Here is a 22,980-nt window from a genome sequence, read left to right as displayed (position 1 = left end):
AGACTCTATCCCCGCGCCCCGCGCCGGTTCGGAAAGATGGCAATAAACCTTTTATTTCATTTTATTGCACCACCAATCACACTTCACACTAATATTATAAAGGCGAAAGTTTGTGTGTAAGTAGGTAGGTATGTGTGTATGTGTGTGTGTATGTTTTTTACTCCTTCACGCAAAAACTACCGGATGGATTTGCCTGAAATTTAGAATGGAGTTAGATTATACCCTGGATTAGCACATAGGCTACTTTATCTCGGTAAATCATAGAGTACCAAGAAAACCAATCTAAGAATTCCTTCAGGATCATTAGATACATGTATGTGAAGGACGTCTTATCTAATAGATTTAATATTTCTTAACGGCCTTTTGCAAATTATTGATGTTTATAGCTTTCTGTATAAAAACAACTTATTGGAAATGATTTATGAAAAGACCGCTCCCAAAATATTTTAAATACAAAAACAATTTGACACGATTCACTGTCCAAACAAACAAATCGGACCACTGCGACTTAATTAGTATTTTAAATTAAATTGCAAGTAATTAATGCATTATTTACCTATGCCGTTCATTATTTGTTTGGTAAATATGCAGTTCGGCAAATGGAATGTTCCTCATAAATTTCATCATAATAAAACGGAATATTTAAGCAAAACTCCGGAAAATTCGTTATTAACTTCATTTCGGAATTCCGCGTCCCGGTTTAAAAAGTATCTACTGCAGTTGTGAATAATATATGAACATTTTATGGCGGTTTTTTTTTTCAGTTTTGATAATTATTATACATACCTGTTACCTACCTAGTGTACTCATTGCGTAAAATATAACTCTATAATAAACCACTTACTTATTTTATAACATAAAAAATTACTCTCTATTTGGATTCTGCTTTGTACAATAATAATTAATTAATTAATCTATCTATTATAATAATAAGTAATCTGAGCGTAGGTATATAACTAGAGACGATGCTTGCGACATCGTCCACGTTGATAGTTTTTTTTAATTGCATACTTTCTGATTTTCTACTGAACTATTCTAACTTTTCTAACTTCTTTTCTATTGTAACTTTTTGATTTTCGGGAAAAAAAGCAGCCTTATGCATACTAAGCTAATATAAATCTATATGTATCAAGTAAAATATGTCCGCTAATTTATCCACGTGAATTTAGGTTTTTAAAATCCAGTGGGAACTTTTTGATATTCGTAAGTTTTCGACTAAGTTTCGTTATCACAAGTGTAAATTAAAAATTTATAACACCCCCGACAAGTGAAAGTTACAGTAACTAGAAAAGAGCTGATAACTTTCAAACGGCTAAACCGATTTTCTTGGATTATAGCTAAGATCACTCTCGATCAAGCCACCTTTCAAACAAAAAAAAAACTAAATTAAAATCGGTTCATTAGTTTAGGAGCTACGATGCCACAGACAGATACACAGATACACACGTCAAACTTATAACACCCCTCTTTTTGGGTCGGGGGTTAAAAACGGACCATTTCAAGACAAATACGTTAAGGAAATAGTTGACGATCCAAAAGCAATCACTGAAATGGACTTATAATAATAGAGGTCAGTGAAAAGCAGTAGAAATTATTATTGTATTTGTTTGCTTACTGATTTGACAGTTTATCAGCCTGTTAGTGGTTTGAAAATGAATTCTGAATCTTAGAACTGTGAGATCAAAGCTTAGTTTTTCTTTTTTTTATCAAAGAAGCTTTTTACAATTATTACTAAATAAATTACCCCCGAAATTCATTCCCCAATTTCCTTAAAAGTTTCGTCGTAATATCAAAAGCCATTGCCTTTCTTTGTGGCTCCAAGGATCCAACGCGGCCACATCTATCACGGTGCCAGTGAAAGGCACTCAGTAACGCTTGCCTGGCTCCTACCAATGTGATAGTATGTCATTTTTCGTCCATTCCATTAGTGGTCATTGGACTCGGACGGACGGGAATGATGTGCGGAACGTAAATATATACTACAGTTAATGGCTTTTGTAAATACACGTATGGAATTGGTAATAGGGAACTGTAGATTTCAATTTGTCTTTTCTATCATTTTTTAAAAGCTACGTACTTGCGAACTGAGAAGGTTTCGCGTTGGTTTCTGGTGAAGTGAAGTAAGGAATAAATTATCGCAATTTTATAAGACGTATAAGAGAAACTACTATGCTAACAGATTTTCTTATGCTTCAGATGCTTAAATAATATTTTGACGTCAATCAAAATATATTAATGAAAAAAATAAACTGACTGACATATCAACATATTTAGTTTGAACCGCTGGGTTTAGATTAGAAACTTGATATTATTTTGTAAGTAGGTTTTCTTTATGAGGTAGGCATAGACTGCCACTCTAAGTGTATTTTCAGATATTTCATCCAAGCGAAGGCAAGCTATCTTTGTACCAGTAGTCTAAATCAATTAAACAGATGGGTCATGAAAAGCTAGCAGACAGATAGACATACCTTTAAAAAAAATAAGTTTTATAAAATTAAGTATATGGAGTCAGTTTTTTAAAAGTTTAGGTACCTATACTGCGTTAACTTTATAAAAATAGGCCAAAGGCGATGCCTCGTCTCATATTATACCATAGCCTATGTATGGGTTTCTAAGCCATCTAATATCTTTGAGGCTCAGAGCCAGTCTCTGTGCGTTCAGGCATATCGCTTTCAGAGCCGCTTGAACGCTATCTATCAGATTTGCATGTATATTCGCCCGCCATAATTATTTCTGATTAATCGCACACAAACGCATGAGATATGAGTTTGTATACGTCGATGGTGTATGTTTGGCAAAGGTATGTACCTACCTATAAATTACTGAGTTCCTGGTAAACATTTTTTGGTAACAAGCCTTTTTGTTAACAATTTTTTAATTTTGCCTCCTTAAATTGAAGTTCATATACCACTAAGGGACTACCAACTTTGGTCAACGTTGGTAATCAAATAATATACCTACGCTGTCCTGTTATATAAATATCACGCTGATATAAGTAGATACTTATCTCAAGCGCTGATAGCCTAGTAGTTAACAATTTAGGGGGTCCGAGGTTGAGGAGACCCCAGGCATGCAATTCAACTTTTCGGAGTTAGGCCTCATTGGCACGAGAGCTTTTTTAACGTCCGTTAAATAAGCTTTCAAATCATCGATGTATATGGATTAGCCTTTCCCATACAATCCCGTCCGCAAAAATACGCTTGAATCTTACGTCATCGTCATTGACAAAGTCAATAGACTTTTGCAAAGTCATTGACAAAGTAAGTAAGACTTTTGCAAATTCTATTGACTTTTTGAGCGCGTTTTTTATCTTCGAAGGGCCTATCCATATACATCGATGGTTCAAATAGAACAAATGCATTCCCAAGTATCTGTTCACAGGCTTATGTGCATTTTGAACAATTGACTGTCACGCGCTTTGACGGTGAAGGAAATTATTGTAAGGGAACCTGCATGCCTGAAAGTTCTCCATAAGTTATTTAAAGATGTATGAAGACTAAATATACCAATCCGTACGTGGCCAGCGTGGTAACTATGGCTTAAACCTTCTCATACACATTTTGAAAGGAGACTGGTGATTATTTGTGAGCCGGCGATGGGTTAAGATAATGCTACTAAAAATGTAAATCTAAAGTACTTATAGCTATTACATTCCACTCACCTTTATCTTTTCTTTGGTTTAAGAGTAAAACACATCTAAACAAGTGTAAATTAAAAATTTATAACACCCGACAAGTGAAGGTTACAGTAACTAGAAAAGAGCTGATAACTTTCAAACGGCTGAACCGATTTTCTTGGATTATAGCTAAGAACACTCTCGATCAAGCCACCTTTCAAACAAAAAAAAAACTAAATTAAAATTGGTTCATTAGTTAAGGAGCTACGATGCCACAGACACAGATGCACAGATACACACGTCAAACTTATAACACCCCTCTTTTTGGGTCGGGGGTTAAAAAAGGAAAAGCTAACTGACTGATCTTTCAACGCACAGCTCAAACTACTGGACAGATCGGGCTTAAATTTGGCATGCCGATAGCTATTATGACGTAGACATCCGCCAAGAAAAGATTTTAGAAAATTCAACCCCTAAGGGGGATAAAATAGGGGTTCGAAATTTGTGTTGTCCACGCGTACGAGGTCGCGGGCATAAACTAAGTAGTTAGTAAATAAATAAAGAAATTGATGCCGGTTTTCTTGAAAGTTGGGAGCAGCCACAGGTCAAACTTATACTTGTAATACATAGTTTAGATTACATTTAAGTAGGTATCTAAGCTATAAGTATTATTACAAAGTACATTCATTAATATAATTTAAAAACGTATATTTTCATGTGACAAAATGTGCTGCTAGAAAGTATTCGTATATTTATCATTTATCACGTGTTAAAGTGGAAAGTGTTCCAATTATTATTATAGATTTGAATAATTCATAGTTAATACCAAATTGGATAATGGGAACACGGGCAATAACAGTTAATTCGCTAACAAATCGAAAATCCGTAAATAGAGAGATTACCACTATGACTTCAATGGAAACAATGGAACATTACATAACGATGTACAGGCAGCACCAAATATTTCGTCAACAGTAACAACCAAAATGTATTATCAAAACATTTTTATACTATACGTGTAAAGTAAAGTGGGACTTACATTACAGGCGAATAATAGTTAGTACTTAACCACTGGTAAAGAAAGTATATAGTACCGAGAAGAATCGGAATTTGATGACTGATTACGCTGTACTAACTATGGAAAATGATGAAAATTTATTCTATTAAATTTTGTGTTATGAAGATAGTTTGAGCGCCTCGCCTCTTCTTCTCATTACAACTTTTACACAGTTTTATTGCCATAAGCTGTTATTGCAATTTTTACTGTGTTGATGGTTGAAATCATTTATCTGTATTTAAAATATCACACCAAAATGACAGTAAATTTAGGTAAATAATTGAAAATAAATTAGTTTCTTTTAACTCACTCTTTTCTGTAGCTGACTGTACCAAACTTTACCTAGATTTAAATAAAGCGATTCGATTACTATATTTTCGATACTGAGGGCAAATTTGATAACTACCCGTGAATGTAATTACGCTGCTATTAATTTTCAACGTTGGATATTAATTTAAACCTGGTAGAATTCACACAAAAGAGGTTAAACATATTCATAAATATATTCCCAGAAAATTCCATTTAATTTGGAGTTTTAATTTGTTTTAATTATAGAAGTTCTTACCTAAGATCGAAACCTGTTTAAACTCAAGTTATATTATACGTGAAACCACATATTTTTCGATCATAATAAGCCAATGAAAGCCTCGATACCGACCGTTCTGTAAAAGGACGGACTAAAATATTGTTGAACTTTTACTTAGTGAAGTGAAGCTTTGCGCTTAGGATAGAAAAGGGACTGGGGGGAATACTAAATAAGGGAATAAGTAGGTACCGAAATCTTTTTATGTGACTTGCCGCTACGGTTTCGACAGTAAGCTATAGTAACATATAATATATATTATATAATATATTTAGTATAGTAACATATAATATATATATATATACATAGTAACATATAATAAATATATTATACTAACATAGAGTAACATAATGCGGGTAAATCAATTCACCGGAATGATCAAATCTGAGCGAATAGAGCAATATATTTTACTAAAGTTTATGGATCCAACCGAATCCTATCTATACTAATAAATAAAATTGGAGTGTCTGTCTGTAATTTCGAAATAACTACCTCATATTAAGCTCATATGGTTATTTGAACGATACCATAACTGAATCACACGTTTTTAAAATTTTTGTCTGTCTGTCTGTCTGTCTGTCTGTCTGTCTGTCTGTCTGTCTGTCTGTCTGTTTGAAAAGGCTAATCTTTGGAACGGCTGAACCGATTTTGACGGGACTTTCACAGGCAAGTAGAGGATTGACCAGGGCGTAAAATAGGCTACTTTTTTAACCGACTTTCAAAAAGGGAGTTGTGTTTTTCTACCTATGTACACCGAAATCTCCGAGATTTCTGAACCGATTTGCGTCATTTCTTTTTTAATCGATAGAGGAACTTTGCGACATTGTTTCATAAAAAATTTGGAGTCCAACTCCTCAATCCTGATGCTGCAGGGGATCTGACCAATCCACGCGGGCGAAGCTGCGGGCATCAGCTAGTTGAAAATAAAATTAATGACGCTCTATCGGATGGAAATAGAAAATATTAGAACTTTTATGCTATAATATTTCTTTTAAATTAAGAATATAGAGTAAAACGACGCTCGTCTTTAAAATTATTTGCACACTAGCATTACAAAAAGAGTAGGTATATTTTGAATGAACTTTAGATATCAGATGCTAAGAGATTAAAATCAGGGTTCAAAATCAAAACCTTACTTTCAAAATCAAACAATTCCTTCGAATAAGAAACTGAAACTATTTATGGTGAGTTTTGGTAAAATTTTAAGGTATAGCGAGAGATATCTGAAGCTTTTACCAGTTAATGAGAACGCTCCTCAGGGACTTCAGGAAGCCCGGATTAGCGAGTGACGAGGATTGAGACGACTGTTGCTACAGCTATTTATTTACAAGTACTTAGGTACATTTAAAATAGCAAATGTTTTCATTTGTTTCGTTGAATACATTTCATGAAGTTAGGACCAAATTATTTAGGTCAATTCTATAGCTACTTATGGTAGGGAATTGCATGGAACAGAGGAGATAGAACAAGCAAAATTATCACTGTTTACTTTAACTGCGTTGAAATGTTTTTAATTGAGATGCTTGATGAAAACAATAGGTATCAATATTTTTTTTAAAGAATATTAGCCATGCTAATCATGACCAATACTCCCCTTTCCCCTCCAATTAAGCGTTAAGCTTGTGCCAGCAGTGAGTACGACAATAGTGCAACGGGTGGGATTTGAACCGCCGACCTATCAGAATTCAGTCCGCTCTTCAACCGTTGAGCTATCGAGGCTCATTCTTGTTTAACTAAATCCACGTGGATATAGTCCCATGCAAAAGATGGTTTATAATGTTGATTGTAGAGCAATGCTCGTCGTAGCGAAAACACATTCGATTTTGCTTGAATGAACTTGAATGTACATCAAGCAGGCATAGGTACACGTGGAGACCGAGTAATGGACTTATTTTAACTTTACAAAATAATTTAATTAAAAGAATTGTTTCAGTAAAAACGCTTTGTCATGGACTGTTAAGTTCACTCGAACGTGAATTTTACTACCAACGAGGGAGCTATGTGAGAGCTTGTATCAGTTAATGAAAACTCTCTGTGAGGACTAAAAGACATTATTACCGTATTAGTCACTAATTTTGAGATGGTAGCTGGTTGTTTTTAACCCCCGACCCAAAAAGAGGGGTGTTATAAGTTTGACGTGTGTATCTGTGTATCTGTCTGTGGCAACGTAGCTCCTAAACTAATGAACCGATTTTAATTTAGTTTTTTTTGTTTGAAAGGTTGCTTGATCGAAAGTGTTCTTAGCTATAATCCAAGAAAATCGGTTCAGCCGTTTGAAAGTTATCAGCTCTTTTCTAGTTACTGTAACCTTCTCTTGTCGGGGGTGTTATAAATTTTTAATTTACACTTGTTATTGACAAGAGGATCACAACAATATTTTCTGAGAAGGTTGAGATAAACCAGTAGTGCGCTTCTATAAGGCTGCCATCACTTACCATCAGGTGTGATCGTAGATAAGCACTTAATAAAGTTGTCGTCGAAACAAAGGTTGACGCAGTAAACTGGGACAAAATCGATCAAGTACGAGTCGGACTCGCACAAGAGGGTTCCGTACCACCCGTAGAAGATAATAATATAAACCTATGTATCTTGATTAATTCAGATTTCTTTTAATTTGCATTGCAGCCATTTTGGTTTTTTATAACTTGTTGTTATAGCGGCAACAGACATACACACTTTGTGAACATTTTACTCTCTATCTATTATGGTTCATGAGATACAGGCCGCTGACAGATGGACGGGCTTAGTAATAACATCGCGTTCGCATCCTTCGGGTACGGAACCTTAACAAGCGATCAAATGTAAAAGCTTCCATGACAAGTGTAAATTAAAAATTTATAACACCCCCGACAAGTGAAGGTGACAATAACTAGAAAAGAGCTGATAACTTTCAAACGGCTGAACCGATTTTCTTGGATTATAGCTAAGAACACGCTCGATCAAGCCACCTTTCAAACAAAAAAAACTAAATTAAAATACACACGTCAAACTTATAATACCCCTCTTTTTGGGTCGGGTGTTAAAAAAGGGATATTTCACAAACTTTGATCTATATAGAACTAAAAAGGGTTGGGAATATTGTCTGTCAATTACTAACCATTGTTAGAGACCAAGGGTCAACGTTAGTAATTGTGACGTAGATTAAGGTCTAACACCAAAGTTCGCCTTCCATTTATATAACGAGGGAGCTGCGAAACTTGTATGACTTAATGAAAACGCTCCTCGGGGACTTCCGAAGGCCTTGATTAACATGTACCTAAGAGGAATTATGTCGGTGTATCGTTCTTTTCTTTTGCTAAAATAGTTTAGATTTGACCTCAATATCATCTGAGCGGCCAAGCTTTGAAGAGTGAAACTTTTTTTCTATCGATCTAGTAAGCGGCAAATGTCAAAATTAGTCTGCTAAGAAATATTTCAAATCCATTGGTATTTATATTTAACAAGAGGATACCCGTGACTTCGTCTGCGTGGATTTAGGTTTTGAAGATCCTGTGGGAACTGTTTCATTTTCCGAGATAAAAAGTTGCCTATGTCCGTCCCCGGGATATAAGCTAACCGTGTACCAAATTTCGTCAGAATCGGTTAAACTTTTGGGCCGTGAAAAGGTAGCAGACAGACAGACACACTTTCACATTTATAATATTAGTATGGATTTGTATCCTTAGAATCTGATTTTATAACTGTTGTTAATAAAATCACTCAAGCTAGTGGTAAGATTTTTAAAGTAAAATATTAAAAGTTAAATCAAAGAGCCCACAAACAATCACAATATCCATCATTACCACCATATTATTTTAAATATGGAAATGTTTTTTATTGGTTTGTCGTTCAATCACATCGCACCCAACAAGGTGTCGACTTGATTTTTGCCATGAATATAGTCAAAGACATGGAGAGTGACATAGGCTACTTTTTATCCCAGTAAATTAAAAAGTACTCATTAGATTTTATCCAAGCGGACAAATTCCCGAACAGCATCTAATACTATACTCTAGTTTTCCTTACTTTAATGATAAACAAGTAGTTTCTCGCTGAAATGCGTAAGAGGCGCTCTAGACGCAGCCTATACGATCTTCTTACTGCGAACTTACAATGAAAATCATTATACTGGTAAGTACGAGTGAGAACCCTGAGGCCTGAACCCAGAAGGTTTCGGGAAAATAGCGTCGCTTACGCATTTCTCCGAGAAGATTTCTGTGATTTGTTTATCTTTTTAGTAAACTAAAGAAAAACGATCTTACATTGATTGTATTGAAGGCGAAATAAAATTGGTTCGATGGTTTTTTCAAACGACAACCTCTATAAAATAATACAAATAAATAAGGATATCTATCGTTGGAAATCCGTAAACACAACGCGAATAAATCTCCACTATCTAGTGGGAAATTACCATATAAACTCAATTTCACACGTCACAAGTTCAAATCCAAAATCGGCTATTGGTTGAGGGCCAAAACGCTGCATAAAAATAGGCTTTTATTGTGCCCATAAAATTGTCTCTGAACAAAGAGCAGACGAAACAATTGTAGCTTAGAGAGCTAATACACACTTGCTTTATTTTTTTTATCAAACAATTTCACTTAGATCGTTCGTAATTATTGTATCAGTAGATAGCGTCAAAAAAAAAATTGTGGTGCCAATTGTATACAAGAGATGATAGTAATAAATATTTTCGTTAACTTCAAACTCTGGTCTGAAAAGCCAGCAACAAACTATCTTATCAAAAATTATTGTTATTTTTAGGGTTCCGTACCTCAAAAGGAAAAAACAAATCCATAAAGGGTCACTTCGTAGTCTGTCTGTTTGTTTTTCAGGGAAAACAAAACGAATAGGGTGCTTCGGGCTTCCCGTTGACCTAGGAATGGCGCAGTCCGTTATTAACTGGCAAGTTTTTATCATACTCGCACTTAACCGGTTCTATTTGATTGATTTTAATTTATAATTTTAAGTAAAAAATATCAAAAATTACAGATAGGATTTATTTATTAAATTAGTCCTATCTGAAAACTATCGACAAGTTATCATTGCGATTTGTCAAAAATTGTATGGTCTTTTTTGACAAATTACAAAGTTTCCAGTTACAATTCCAATGTACAAACAGTTCCAATTACAAAGTACAAAGCGACAGTTAGATTAGGTACAAGATTGATTAATTAAATTATTATTATTAATTTCGGCCGTAAAAGTAGAAACGTACGTGTTGATCGTTGGTAGAAACTTACATACTAAGAAACCCACGAAACTATTACAAATATTCAAGAATATTACAGAGTTGCCGATGTGTAAGAAACCTAAAACTTGGGTCGCGAATTATTCATATTCGGGTCCCGTCATAGGGGTCGCCTCCCGCCCTGAGGCACTTGGAAACTTATATCTATTTCGTAACCAATGGATATTCCTGCAAGTGTTTAGAATTACAATACTATACTGTCACATTACATTATACTGGGTGAGTTTGGGCTGTTCATTTGCATTTGGACCCCGTAATTGATATGCGGAGTACCTATCACGTTTTACTTTTGGTTCGAAGTTTCAATGACTGTTTTGTGCATTGTAATGAAAATATGACTTTGTTTTGAATTGAATTTGTCTGTTCTAGTATTCTAAATACTAGAATTAGATAAAAATAGAATTTTGTTCACCACGTTTTTTTTTTCACTTCTTCATTTCTGTATTAACTGCACCTTAAACGCAAGGCTTAGGGTAGAGAAAGAACCAGGAGATAAAGAACGGGTAGAGTTGTAATATTATGAGAAAGACTAAATAAATAGGCGTGATAGTGACTCTAGTGGCTTGAACTCTAAATGGGATAGGAGAGGATCGCGTTTTGAGAAAGAACCTATACGTTGTTGGGAGTTGAAATGCCCCAGATTTCGCTGGATAGTCGAAGTTTATGTAAAGACCTGCAAACCTTCAGATAATGATGAACCCGTTTTAGGGTTCCGTAATAAAACAAAGAATCCTTATGCGATTAGTTACGTCCAGTCCATGTCTTGTGTCATAGCCATTTTAAAATTAAGGGCTGTAAAGCTGATTTGGCACAGTTATAAAAACCAGTTACACAGAGGCATAACGAAATAAAAAAAGTTTTTTTAGGGTAAGTATCCCCTGAACACATCTGAACCTAAAAAGTTAAAAACGAAAAAAAAGGTGATTCCAGTAGTCCATGGCAAAATCATGAGTTTTAGATAAACAAACTACCATTTATGAAATAACGACCGGCAAAGTTTTGGCACCTAGCATAGCTACAGAATCCTCCTTTACGCGTATTTCGTCAGGCACTTGATTATTTTTTGGATTACTGAGCCGGCGAAATAAGTAATATCTTTGATGTTACATAATTTATGTTATTAAAATGTTTCTTATCACCTTTGAATCAAGTTATAGTTAATCTAGGTAATGTCTTACATAACGCTTAAATTAATGTCCTAATTAGTTGTGCTAAGTGACCTATATTATAATCAACAACAGTAATTACAAGAACTATTCTCGGATTGGTCTCAGATGTTCGAATATTTTAGTTAAACAACTATTTAATGGTTAGATGAATTTTGAAATTAAGTTTTCGAGTATTTCAACTTAAGACTACTCCTCCTTAATCTATAATCTATTCCACCTACTTAGTTCCTAATTAGTTCTACTAAGTGACCTATTAAATTATACCTACATTTGTATTTGTATACTATAGGCATAGGTAGGACAAAATTTAAATTTGGAACATGTCTCCAGGGTGCCAGCAATCTCCGTTCTAAATTTTGACAAGATCAGTAAAATGACACGGACTTAAGTAACCTGAGGTTGGGTCCTCTATCTATATTCCGGACACAAAAGATAAAACCAATGTTCACTTTATAAAAAAGTGATGTTTCACATCCATCCTACTCCTACAAACAAAAAAATTACATGTAACCGTATCATAACAAGATTGAATACGTGTTGAATACAAAATGATAAAAATGTAAATATTAGCGTCCAACATACGAGTAGGACGAAACAAACAATCATCGATCATAACACGGGCTCCGAAATTTTCATGAACGATTTAGAAATACGACCTATTATATATACATTCCATATTATTTACATACATTTACAAGTGTAAATCAAAAATTTATAACACCCCCGACAAGTGAAGGTTACAGTAACTAGAAAAGAGCTGATAACTTTTAAACGTCTGAACCAATTTTCATGGATTTTCGTATAAAAGAATAGCCTATGTCACCCGGACCTTTACAACGAATCAATTGACACCTCATTCATCAAAATCGGCCCAGTAGTTTAGGCGCTACGGTGGAACACACAGAATCTGGATACAAACATACATACATACACTGCTAAAATCATAACCCTTCCTTTTGGCCTTGCCGCAATCGGGTAAAAATATGTTTGGCTTCGAATTAAACCGAGAGTTGATACCTGACAAAGTATTATACAAAATGTCACCCATTTAATCTAGCGGGCTTTCTGGGTACTTTATAATGTACATTTCACGTCGTGTAACAGTCAAGCCCGACGCGGGCGAAATTCTACTAAAACGCGATAAATTTAGCAGCACACGTGACGTGACTGATAAATAACCCCCAAGCCAGCTATTCCGTACAAGTGACACGAGCAATGCAGATAGTTCTGATTTCGTTTATTAAATGCAACATGCTTTGACAAGAACTTACTAACATCTTGAAATAGACGCAGCGACTAGCGAGGGAATGAAAACATTTCAAGTAAAATTTCTTTAGCCGCGACTTTAGAGTAACTCAGATCTTTTTCAGACGGAAGTAACGTTCAAACATCACTCCCGCCAAACAGGGCATTTGTTCTGTGGCCGCCATCTTTTATCGAGGTGGTTTAAAGTACCGAGTAGTTAATCCCATAACACTATTATATATTTATTGCATGATAATTAAAACCTTTTGCCGACCCAATTTCGAATATGGAACATTGCTCTCGTTTATTGTTGCTTACTTTAATCGTCCGTAAAAGTGTATTAAGCACTAGTGTATTATCTATGGTACTAAGGAAGTATCTTTTTTTTATTCAAATAAGCGGAATAATAATTTTGCTTTTTACCTGCATAATAAAGCGACCTATCGTTACATTAACAAGTGTAAATTAAAAATTTGTAACACCCCCGACAAGTGAAGGTTACAGTAACTAGAAAACACCTGATAACTATCAAACGGCTGAACCGATTTTCTTGGATTATAGCTAAGAACACTCTTGATCAAGCCACCTTTCAAACAAAAAAAACTAAATTAAAATCGGTTCATTCGTTTAGAAGCTACGATGCCACAGACAGAATATACACAGATACACACGTCAAACTTATTACACCCCTCTTTTTGGGTCGGGAGTTAAAAATAACGCTTTTAACACTTGAGGCGAAAACTTTTTGTCAGAATTGATGTCAAATGTTCAAAGCCGTTTTTGTATTTGTGTGTTAGTTTAAGGCATTATGTTACATTGTTTACTCTTGCCCCGTGTCGTCCTACAAATGCGGACGAGGTTAATAGATCACAGCATCCTTTGTTAGCTGCCTTTGACCGCAGACCGCAGGAAGGGCAAGAACTTTACAACTCGCTTCATTATTCATTCCAACGATGCCATGTTCTGGTTGAAAGAACATTTTTCAACTTACGTCCGCTGGTTTACACCTTATAACAAAAATGACAGGTACCTTTTTACACGATGGACTACCCTAAACAAGTGTAAATTAAAAATTTTCAACACCCCCGACAAATCATTTTCAAATAAATAATTATGTATATCTAGGCAACGTCCATCTTGACAGCTTGACATTTGTCAATTGACACGAATATTATGAACCTAAGGGTTATCTAACCTTCTTTTCTACAAGAAAACTAGAAAATAGCTGATAACTTTTGAACGGCTGAACCAATTTTTTTGGGTTATAGCTAAGAACACTCTCGATCAAGCCACCTTTCAAACAAAAAAAAGTAAATTAAAATCGGTTCATTCGTTTAGGCGCTACGATGCCACAGACAGATACACAGATACACAGATACACCGATACACAGATACACAGACACACAGATACACAGACACACAGATACACAGATACACACGTCAAACTCATAACACCCCTCTTTTTGGGTCGGGGGTTAAAAAGGGTTGTAATGTTTTCAGGTTTCATGTATGTATTGTATGTATGTGATTTTCTTTATTCCATCATAACTTCTAAACGCCTGAACAGATTTGGATGTGTGGTGTATCATTAGAATCCTTACATATCACGTGACGCCATTCTGCTTGGAAATTAGTTCAGATTTGTATACAGTGGGCCAAAACGTGGTAATTAAAGAATTTTTTTTGATCACATGTGTAATTACACCATTTTGCTAGCTCCTTGTTATTGATAATAATTTAATGAATAGTAGGACGTTTAGCGAATACCGGCTAGATTCACGTGGTTAGTAGAAGTAAGTCTAATTCGTGCCATGTCGTGAGCAGGTGTCCTTTGAAAAAGGACCCCAGATGGGTTCGAAACCAGTCGGGCTTCGACTAACCACTAACCACGAAGTGGGAATGAGTATTAGTAATGGATATCACTCACGATAATTTAAACGCTAAAGTAGGACATTTTATTAAGTTGTTAAAGAAGAGAAATAATTTTTACTCGTAGATTGAACTCGCCATAAATTATGAACCAAGTTGGAACACTAAAGGCTTGCGGCTCCGTGGTTCGCAAACAAAGGGCGCTGCGATCTATCAGAGCTGCCAACGTGAGACGGTATCCGCGTCATTATCATTAATGGGTAAATAATGATCACTATTTCGTGTAGGTACTTAACTACAATCATTGTGACTCCTTGAATCTTACTCTGTTTCACAACCACCAGATCAATTTTATCTAACTGATAACGAAACTCATACAAACATACATACATGAACACTGAAAACATTACACTCCTCTTTCTGGACAGTCGTGTAAAACATCCTTATTTTCATAGAGAATTTTCACATCATGGTAAAATGTTTTCCCGATTAAAGTAGCTGGAGCAAACGTTTACTAAACTTAATTTAAACTCTTTTGCTAGAATTCCCTTGGTATATTAATATCTAAGTAAGACAAACTGAAATGCATACATAATATTATGCAAACGTACGCTCTATGCTGACTTTGTGTTATTGGTCCTTTGAAAGTGTATGTACGTTCTTTCAGCTTACTTAATAATATTTTAGAGCACATCTCAAGGGTCTTTGACGTAATTAGTATTTACTGATGTGTACTGGATACATAGGTATACAGTAATATCATAACGAAGTTGTATGATGTTTATTGCGCTTTTGAAATAGGTAGAAATTTCTGTTTAAATGTTCCAAATTATGTTACGGATTTTTTTTTAAAGTCTGAATAGCCGAGTGCGCAATAAGGTTATATCTTTTAAAGCTCTATTTTCTAAACCATGACAAAGTATTGTACCAAGTACCTATTACAATGAAACAAGTTAATATTACGTCGCCTTCAGCTTGGCTTGGCATCTTAAATCTCTTAATTTCCTATCCCGTGGAAATTTCGAATTTTTTTTCCTTGTCTACATTATGTACCTACTTCCGCTTTTTAGGTCCAAGGGAATGGGTTGGCGTGGATCAGTCCATCAGTAAGTCAGGGCTTTTTTTTAACTGACGTAATACCTAGATTAAACAAAAATAGCCGAAACTAGATGTAAAGACACTGGGTATTAGGTATCTACTCTAGTAATGACTGAAATCTGAAGGGGTTGAAGAAATCAATGTTTGTGTGGTCAAATTAGATGTAATATCCTCAGGCATAATATCCTCCTATAGTAAAAGTTAAATATTCTTTATTGTACGCCAAGACATGAAAGACAAGAATGTATAAATAACAAAATAGATTTTTGTACAATAGGCGACCTTGTCCTTGTGTACCTAAGGGAGTATAAGAAAAAGTTGGTCTGACTCACCGCATAGTACCAAATGTGCGAAATCTTCACACACCTTTATCCTCGCTTGAAGGAACATTTTGAATGACGATACTGCCTTTGAAGAGATAAAACACTGAATATTTGTTTAAATTGCCTTTTTATTTTGTTTTGACTACATAATAAATACGGCAAGTTAAAAAAAAGCTTGTTAAAAAAATTATTACTACATAAACATACATTCTAAGCAGGGGCTTGCCTACCCTAGTTGTAATAAATCAATACTTATTTTCCATTATGACCTGCCAGAAAATAAGTTCATCTACCCTGGCTTTAAATCCTGTGCACGCCACTGATTCTAAGTGGTAGTACCATATTATAAAATAGAGTAGGCGTAAAACAGTCTTTAAAGTAAATCCAACGCTGTAAAATGTTCTCTTAACAAGTCCACACATAAAATTAATATAGAAATGAAATATGGATGTAGTATTCCACGCCGTGAGATTTATAACAACTTTTGGAACGCTTACAAATTGTTGTTACTTGTTAAGTACAAATCTCGAATAATTGAATCTAAATCGTTTGTACATTTAATTTAATTGAGTTTCGTTTAAACCAAATTTCATTATCTGCTTTATATTGGAAGAGAAATCTGATGACATTGTTTCGTGAGTATTATTTTATGTCACTATCCTAAGGTACTCAATACACATGGGCCCATTGAGCATAGAAGTTACAAATCTCGAATAATTGAATCTAAATCGTTTGTGCATTTAATTTAATTGAGTTTCGTGTTAAACCAAATTTCATTATCTGCTTTATATTGGAAGAGAAATGATGATGAGAAATAATGCCACTTGATGTACAAAACAATTTATCACGTTTGAACAGCGTTGGCCGGCTTACCGATTTTTGTGGATTTTGAAATAAATATCAAAGGATCTTGGCGCAATTCGGAAACATCACTTATACACCAGTTGACACTTGCTGAGCGAATTGGACCGTGGAACTAGGAATTAGTTTAGTTTAGAGTTGGACCATGGTATACTGGAGCATTTAAAATGACTTCAATCATATTATACAAGCCCATACAAGTATGAAAGAAATAAATTGTATCTATTTGGTGAATCATGAAGATCAGTGAGATTATTTGACAAATATAATATCTAAACATGAATCTTAATCCCTATTATAAAATTGTAATGAATTGAGCGCATAAACACTCAAGTTAAACACTCTAAGCGGGCTTAATCGTCCACAAAAGCGGTTCAAGAAGCTTCAGGATTAAAGCAATGAATTGGTATTTGAATGCAATGGAAATGCTTAGTGAATCCTTCATTCAAACTCCTAATTGCTTGAAGAAAGTTCTTTATGTGTGTGAATAAAGCTTGAGGGAATTCATCTTATTTCTCTTGAGAGCGCGCATGCATCACATAAATTGCAAGTAACATTTTTTAATGTTACGAATGCAGGAACAGTTGCATGTTCTTTTAGCTATTTTGTAGTTCCCGGTCGGGGAACTATGTCATGCATAGTAAGCGATTCGTTACTTTTTAAACTCTTGCACAGCCTTTTGTGTTATTATTTTAGTTTATTTAACACTAGCCGATGCCTGTGTTATATTAAGATAATTTTATGATGCTAGAGTCGATATTTATTATGCTAAAATTGACCCAATCATAAACTTGGATTCTGAATTAATATTTTAAACGGAAACATTATTATTCCGCGACAGTTTCACTGCCAATGTGCTGCCATCTAACAGGAGTATGATATTGTTATAATGTCTTATATTATTCATCATCGTTTAATTTGGTATCTAGGAATATGACAATATGTAAAATATTAAGATGCAAATTATCAATACATATCACTAAATATTTATTATAAAATAAATACTGTCAATATACTAAGATTGACATGATACTACTGGATTTAACATTTATCATACAGTAGTCAATAGTTATTATGTAAAATAAGGAATAAGAGAATATCTAAAATATTATGATGTTAATTATCGATACATGTCACTAATTATTAATTGTAAATTAAATACTGTCACTATACTAGGGTTGACATGATACCGCTGGATTCAATATACAGTTGTCAATAGTTATTATGTGATATAATATGTAAACCATCAATTTATTATGTAATTAATTATTGTTGTCAAATTAACAATATGTAAACCATAAATATGTGTTACTAATAATATTATTATGTTAAATTAAATATTGTATTGGGTTGGTACATTGTACCAACCTTTAAATAAAGATTAAGATGGACGACACAGTGGATTCCCGCCTTGTTTGCGATGGCAGAGTTTATAAAAGGACCCTTACCTCGACGGAGGGGGTCATTCTGGTGTCATAATTCAGTCTACGTAATTCTTGTGTAATAATTCAGTCTACGACATTCTTGTGTAATAATTCAGTCTAAGATAGTCTTGTGATATAATTCAAATAGTAAAGTCAGTCTGGTACAAACGGTGAAGTTCTTGATGCCAAAGCAAACAAGGGCGGCAGGTTATACCAAAGTTAAGTATTCTTATATTATTTTATTATAAATTGATATTGATATAATTGATAACTATTTGCTGGTTATAACTGATTGTTATAAATGTGTACCAAGTATGTTTTGTAACTATTTATTGTATGTGGTAATGGTTTTTAAAAGACGTGTGTCGTGGAGTTTCTTTGCCCTTTCTTCTACACGACGAAACACCTTTGCGAAACGGGCGGTAGAGTCATCTTTAAATAAATAGATCTATGCTGAACAATACAATAAAATACAGATAGATCTATAAAGATTAAAGTCAGAAAGATATCTGAATAAACGATTAATTATTTATTGTTCTTGGTTGGTTTTCTTGTGTTTACTACCTACCCTCTCTTGGTAATTAATTAACTTTATCTATTGAAGTGAAAGTATAGGTTAGGTTTTTAACTTATTTTATTTTAGAAAACAGTTTAGGATTCTTACTTTTACTAAATAATACAGTAGTTGCTTTGCTTGATCTTAATTGTTAAATGATTTAACATTTAGGCTTTACCTGACAAAATCATAGCTACCTACATTTGAAATAAAAGATAGGTAGATAGGTGATAACTTTTATTAGTCATCATCATTTAAGCCCACTCTATATAACCCAAAAATCTCACATCAGAAGTGGGATACGATAAGATCTTTCCTTGTCAAGATACTAATACTTTTCAAATGCTTTCAGTAATCGTGGATGCGGCTTCTCCTGGAAGCGACAGGCTGCTGCCTGTCGTCAACGGCATTTGGTGCTGTTGATCCGATGGCCAGAGAGCGATGGGCAACCCTGTCGTCAGTGGCACTTGGTGCTTGTGTAGCACCGCTAGTTAAAACGTCGTTCCATTGGTGAAACTCAATGCTACAGCTAAGTTCTAGTGTTTATTTTTTTAGTGAAGGTGGTTACAAAAGTTTTAGTCAATAAGACAAATTTAGATTAAGATAATTTTACTTAGATAATAGCAAAGCTAGTTAGGCGTCAGATTGGCCGAACGATTTATATAAAATGTATTTGTAAAGTAATTACAAAATTATATTACTCTACCAAAGCAAATAAGAACAAAACAATAGATTTGCTTTCAAGAATATTATCATATCCATTTACTTCAGCTAAAAGTCTGAAGGCTGTGTGTATTTTCAAAATTATGATTTACATAACCTAAGCATTAAAAAAAAAACTATTTTATCTTCACTTTCTTTTCTCTCTTAAAACAATTTACGTATTTTTTTTTTGTCACTCGAGTATTTTCATTTGTCTCTTTTCAAACAACTTTGCTTAAAAATTATTTCCCTTAAATATAGTTAGATTTTTAATCTTACTAATAAAATATCCTTACTATTTCTATATTTAGCAAACCAATCAAGTATATAGAATATAGATATCTAATTTTAATAAGTCTTCCTACTAATAGTAATACATCCATTTTATTTTAGGAACAACTACATTATACCATTTTATAATTTTTGTTTTCTCGAGTTGTTTTGAAAGAGGAAGGAAGGAAGAAATCACATACAATAACAAAAAAAAAAGACTATGTTTATTCACATAGCAAAAGATAAGCACAATGTTTTATAACAACAAATAAAACAAATTCTATAATAATCCAATTTCGGTCTGACGTCTAGCTATCATAGTTTTCATGGCAGTAACATTGACATTGAATCTTTGAATATTAATTGTGTTACGAATGACACAATCGTATTAATATATAATTTCTTTTTATACGTCGGTAACTTGTTACGAATAACATCATTTTATATATTTTTTTATATCGGTATTTTACTACCGCAGTTGATTTAGTCTCACTGGCTACAATGTTCTATTTTCCTATGTACTTCGAGAGCGAAGTACTTATCAGAATGGCCGAGCAATATATAAAATATACTAATAACCTAAATGCTAAATCACACAAAGAAAAAAAAAAAAAGAAAAAAAAAGAGAAAGAAAAAAAAAAAATTTTTTTTTTTTTTGGGACTAATGTGTTATGGAACAAATATGTTATGGAACAAATATGTTATGGAACAAATATGTTATGGAACAAATATGTTATGGGACAAATATGTTATGGGACAAATATTAAGATTCCCGTATGGGACAAATGGTAAGATTCCTGTATGGGACAAATGGTAAGATTCCCGAATGGGACAAAGGGGATTAGGTTAGTTAGGTCTGCCTGGAGCTAATCATTACCAAGTACCGAAATGTAAACGGAAAATAATGATATTATCTTCTTTTTCATTGGTCGGGTAATGTTAGATTGCTTGTGCGGACAATGCTAGACCAGTTGCCCCCTGGCAATCTAGATCTAGTATTTGTCCACTGGTACAAAACCCATTTATGGGGCTGGCAGACAGTTAGGTAGGGTAGTTAGGCTGCCTGGCACTAATCATTACTAGTACTAATGTTTAAAAAAAAAAATGAATATTTTATTGGTCTAGTAATGTTAGACGACTTGTTCGGACGGTGCTAGTGCTAAACGCCTAGACGACAGTCTAGTACAAGACCCATTTATGGGGGACGGCAGCAGTTAGGCCAGTTAGTTAGGGCTGCCGGCACTAATCATTACTAGTACTAATGCAAAAAAAAAAAAAAAACTTATAATAATTATAATTTATAATAATAATAAAATTTATATATAATATTACATTGGACTAGTAATGTTAGACGACTTGTTCGGACGGTGCTAGTACAATTGTACTAGGCAAGAGTCTAGTACAAGACCCATTTATGGGGGACGCAGCCAGTTAGGGACTGTTAGGCTGCTGGTGCCCTGCCCTGTTGCTTTGCCGTTATGTCCCACCAGCAGGGGAATAGGTACCCTGCAATAAAGGCCGGAGGCAAGAGTCTGCTGGGTTACTGCCCCACTCGGTCTAGATCTTCACGCACAGCAGGTGGGAGGACCGAGAGCGGGTCAGTAACTGATAGTTTAGCTGTTAGCTTATAGATCTTTTTTTAGCTCACAGATATTTTTTTTTTGCATTTAGCTAGGTACATTTTTTTTTTCTTTTCTTTCTCTGTCCCTATGTATGTAAGGTCTATATTTATGCTTTAATTTATCTGTCATCTCAGGATGACTTTTATTTCTTTGCTAAAATTTCTTTGTCTCTGTGTACTTCGAGACCAAAGTACTTGCCAATCAAACGTGTCAATCAAAATGATTTTTGTGTCTATATTTTTGCTTAAAATTTACCTATGTCATCTCAGAATGACGTTTGTGTTAATATGATAAAATTTATCTTTCCCTATGTACTTCGGGAGCGAAGTACTTGTCAGTATGGCCGTGTTATATTAAGATAATTTTATGATGCTAGAGTCGATATTTATTATGCTAAAATTGACCCAATCATAAACTTGGATTCTGAATTAATATTTTAAACGGAAACATTATTATTCCGCGACAGTTTCACTGCCAATGTGCTGCCATCTAACAGGAGTATGATATTGTTATAATGTCTTATATTATTCATCATCGTTTAATTTGGTATCTAGGAATATGACAATATGTAAAATATTAAGATGCAAATTATCAATACATATCACTAAATATTTATTATAAAATAAATACTGTCAATATACTAAGATTGACATGATACTACTGGATTTAACATTTATCATACAGTAGTCAATAGTTATTATGTAAAATAAGGAATAAGAGAATATCTAAAATATTATGATGTTAATTATCGATACATGTCACTAATTATTAATTGTAAATTAAATACTGTCACTATACTAGGGTTGACATGATACCGCTGGATTCAATATACAGTTGTCAATAGTTATTATGTGATATAATATGTAAACCATCAATTTATTATGTAATTAATTATTGTTGTCAAATTAACAATATGTAAACCATAAATATGTGTTACTAATAATATTATTATGTTAAATTAAATATTGTATTGGGTTGGTACATTGTACCAACCTTTAAATAAAGATTAAGATGGACGACACAGTGGATTCCCGCCTTGTTTGCGATGGCAGAGTTTATAAAAGGACCCTTACCTCGACGGAGGGGGTCATTCTGGTGTCATAATTCAGTCTACGTAATTCTTGTGTAATAATTCAGTCTACGACATTCTTGTGTAATAATTCAGTCTAAGATAGTCTTGTGATATAATTCAAATAGTAAAGTCAGTCTGGTACAAACGGTGAAGTTCTTGATGCCAAAGCAAACAAGGGCGGCAGGTTATACCAAAGTTAAGTATTCTTATATTATTTTATTATAAATTGATATTGATATAATTGATAACTATTTGCTGGTTATAACTGATTGTTATAAAT

The 22,980-nt window shown here is 34.0% G+C and overlaps 1 protein-coding gene and 2 long non-coding RNA genes across 4 annotated transcripts in view; 1 reads left to right on the top strand and 2 right to left on the bottom strand.

Moving 5' to 3' along the window:
- Window positions 1-22,980, bottom strand: part of LOC123874917 — a 138,399-nt gene that overhangs the window by 82,651 nt on the left and 32,768 nt on the right. The window lies entirely within an intron of this gene.
- LOC123874923 lies at window positions 547-21,736 on the bottom strand. Its single transcript, XR_006798034.1, has 5 exons — window positions 21,339-21,736; window positions 21,014-21,287; window positions 17,503-17,504; window positions 12,403-12,412; window positions 547-556 (listed from the first exon to the last, which is right to left on the bottom strand). It is a non-coding gene; the product is annotated as an uncharacterized LOC123874923 (long non-coding RNA).
- LOC123874926 lies at window positions 9,875-21,163 on the top strand. Its single transcript, XR_006798037.1, has 3 exons — window positions 9,875-9,889; window positions 20,825-20,860; window positions 21,065-21,163. It is a non-coding gene; the product is annotated as an uncharacterized LOC123874926 (long non-coding RNA).

Source organism: Maniola jurtina, chromosome 19, assembly GCF_905333055.1.
Source record: "Maniola jurtina chromosome 19, ilManJurt1.1, whole genome shotgun sequence".
NCBI classification, from domain to species: Eukaryota; Metazoa; Arthropoda; class Insecta; order Lepidoptera; family Nymphalidae; genus Maniola; species Maniola jurtina.
This window is presented reverse-complemented; position numbering and strand designations above follow the sequence as displayed.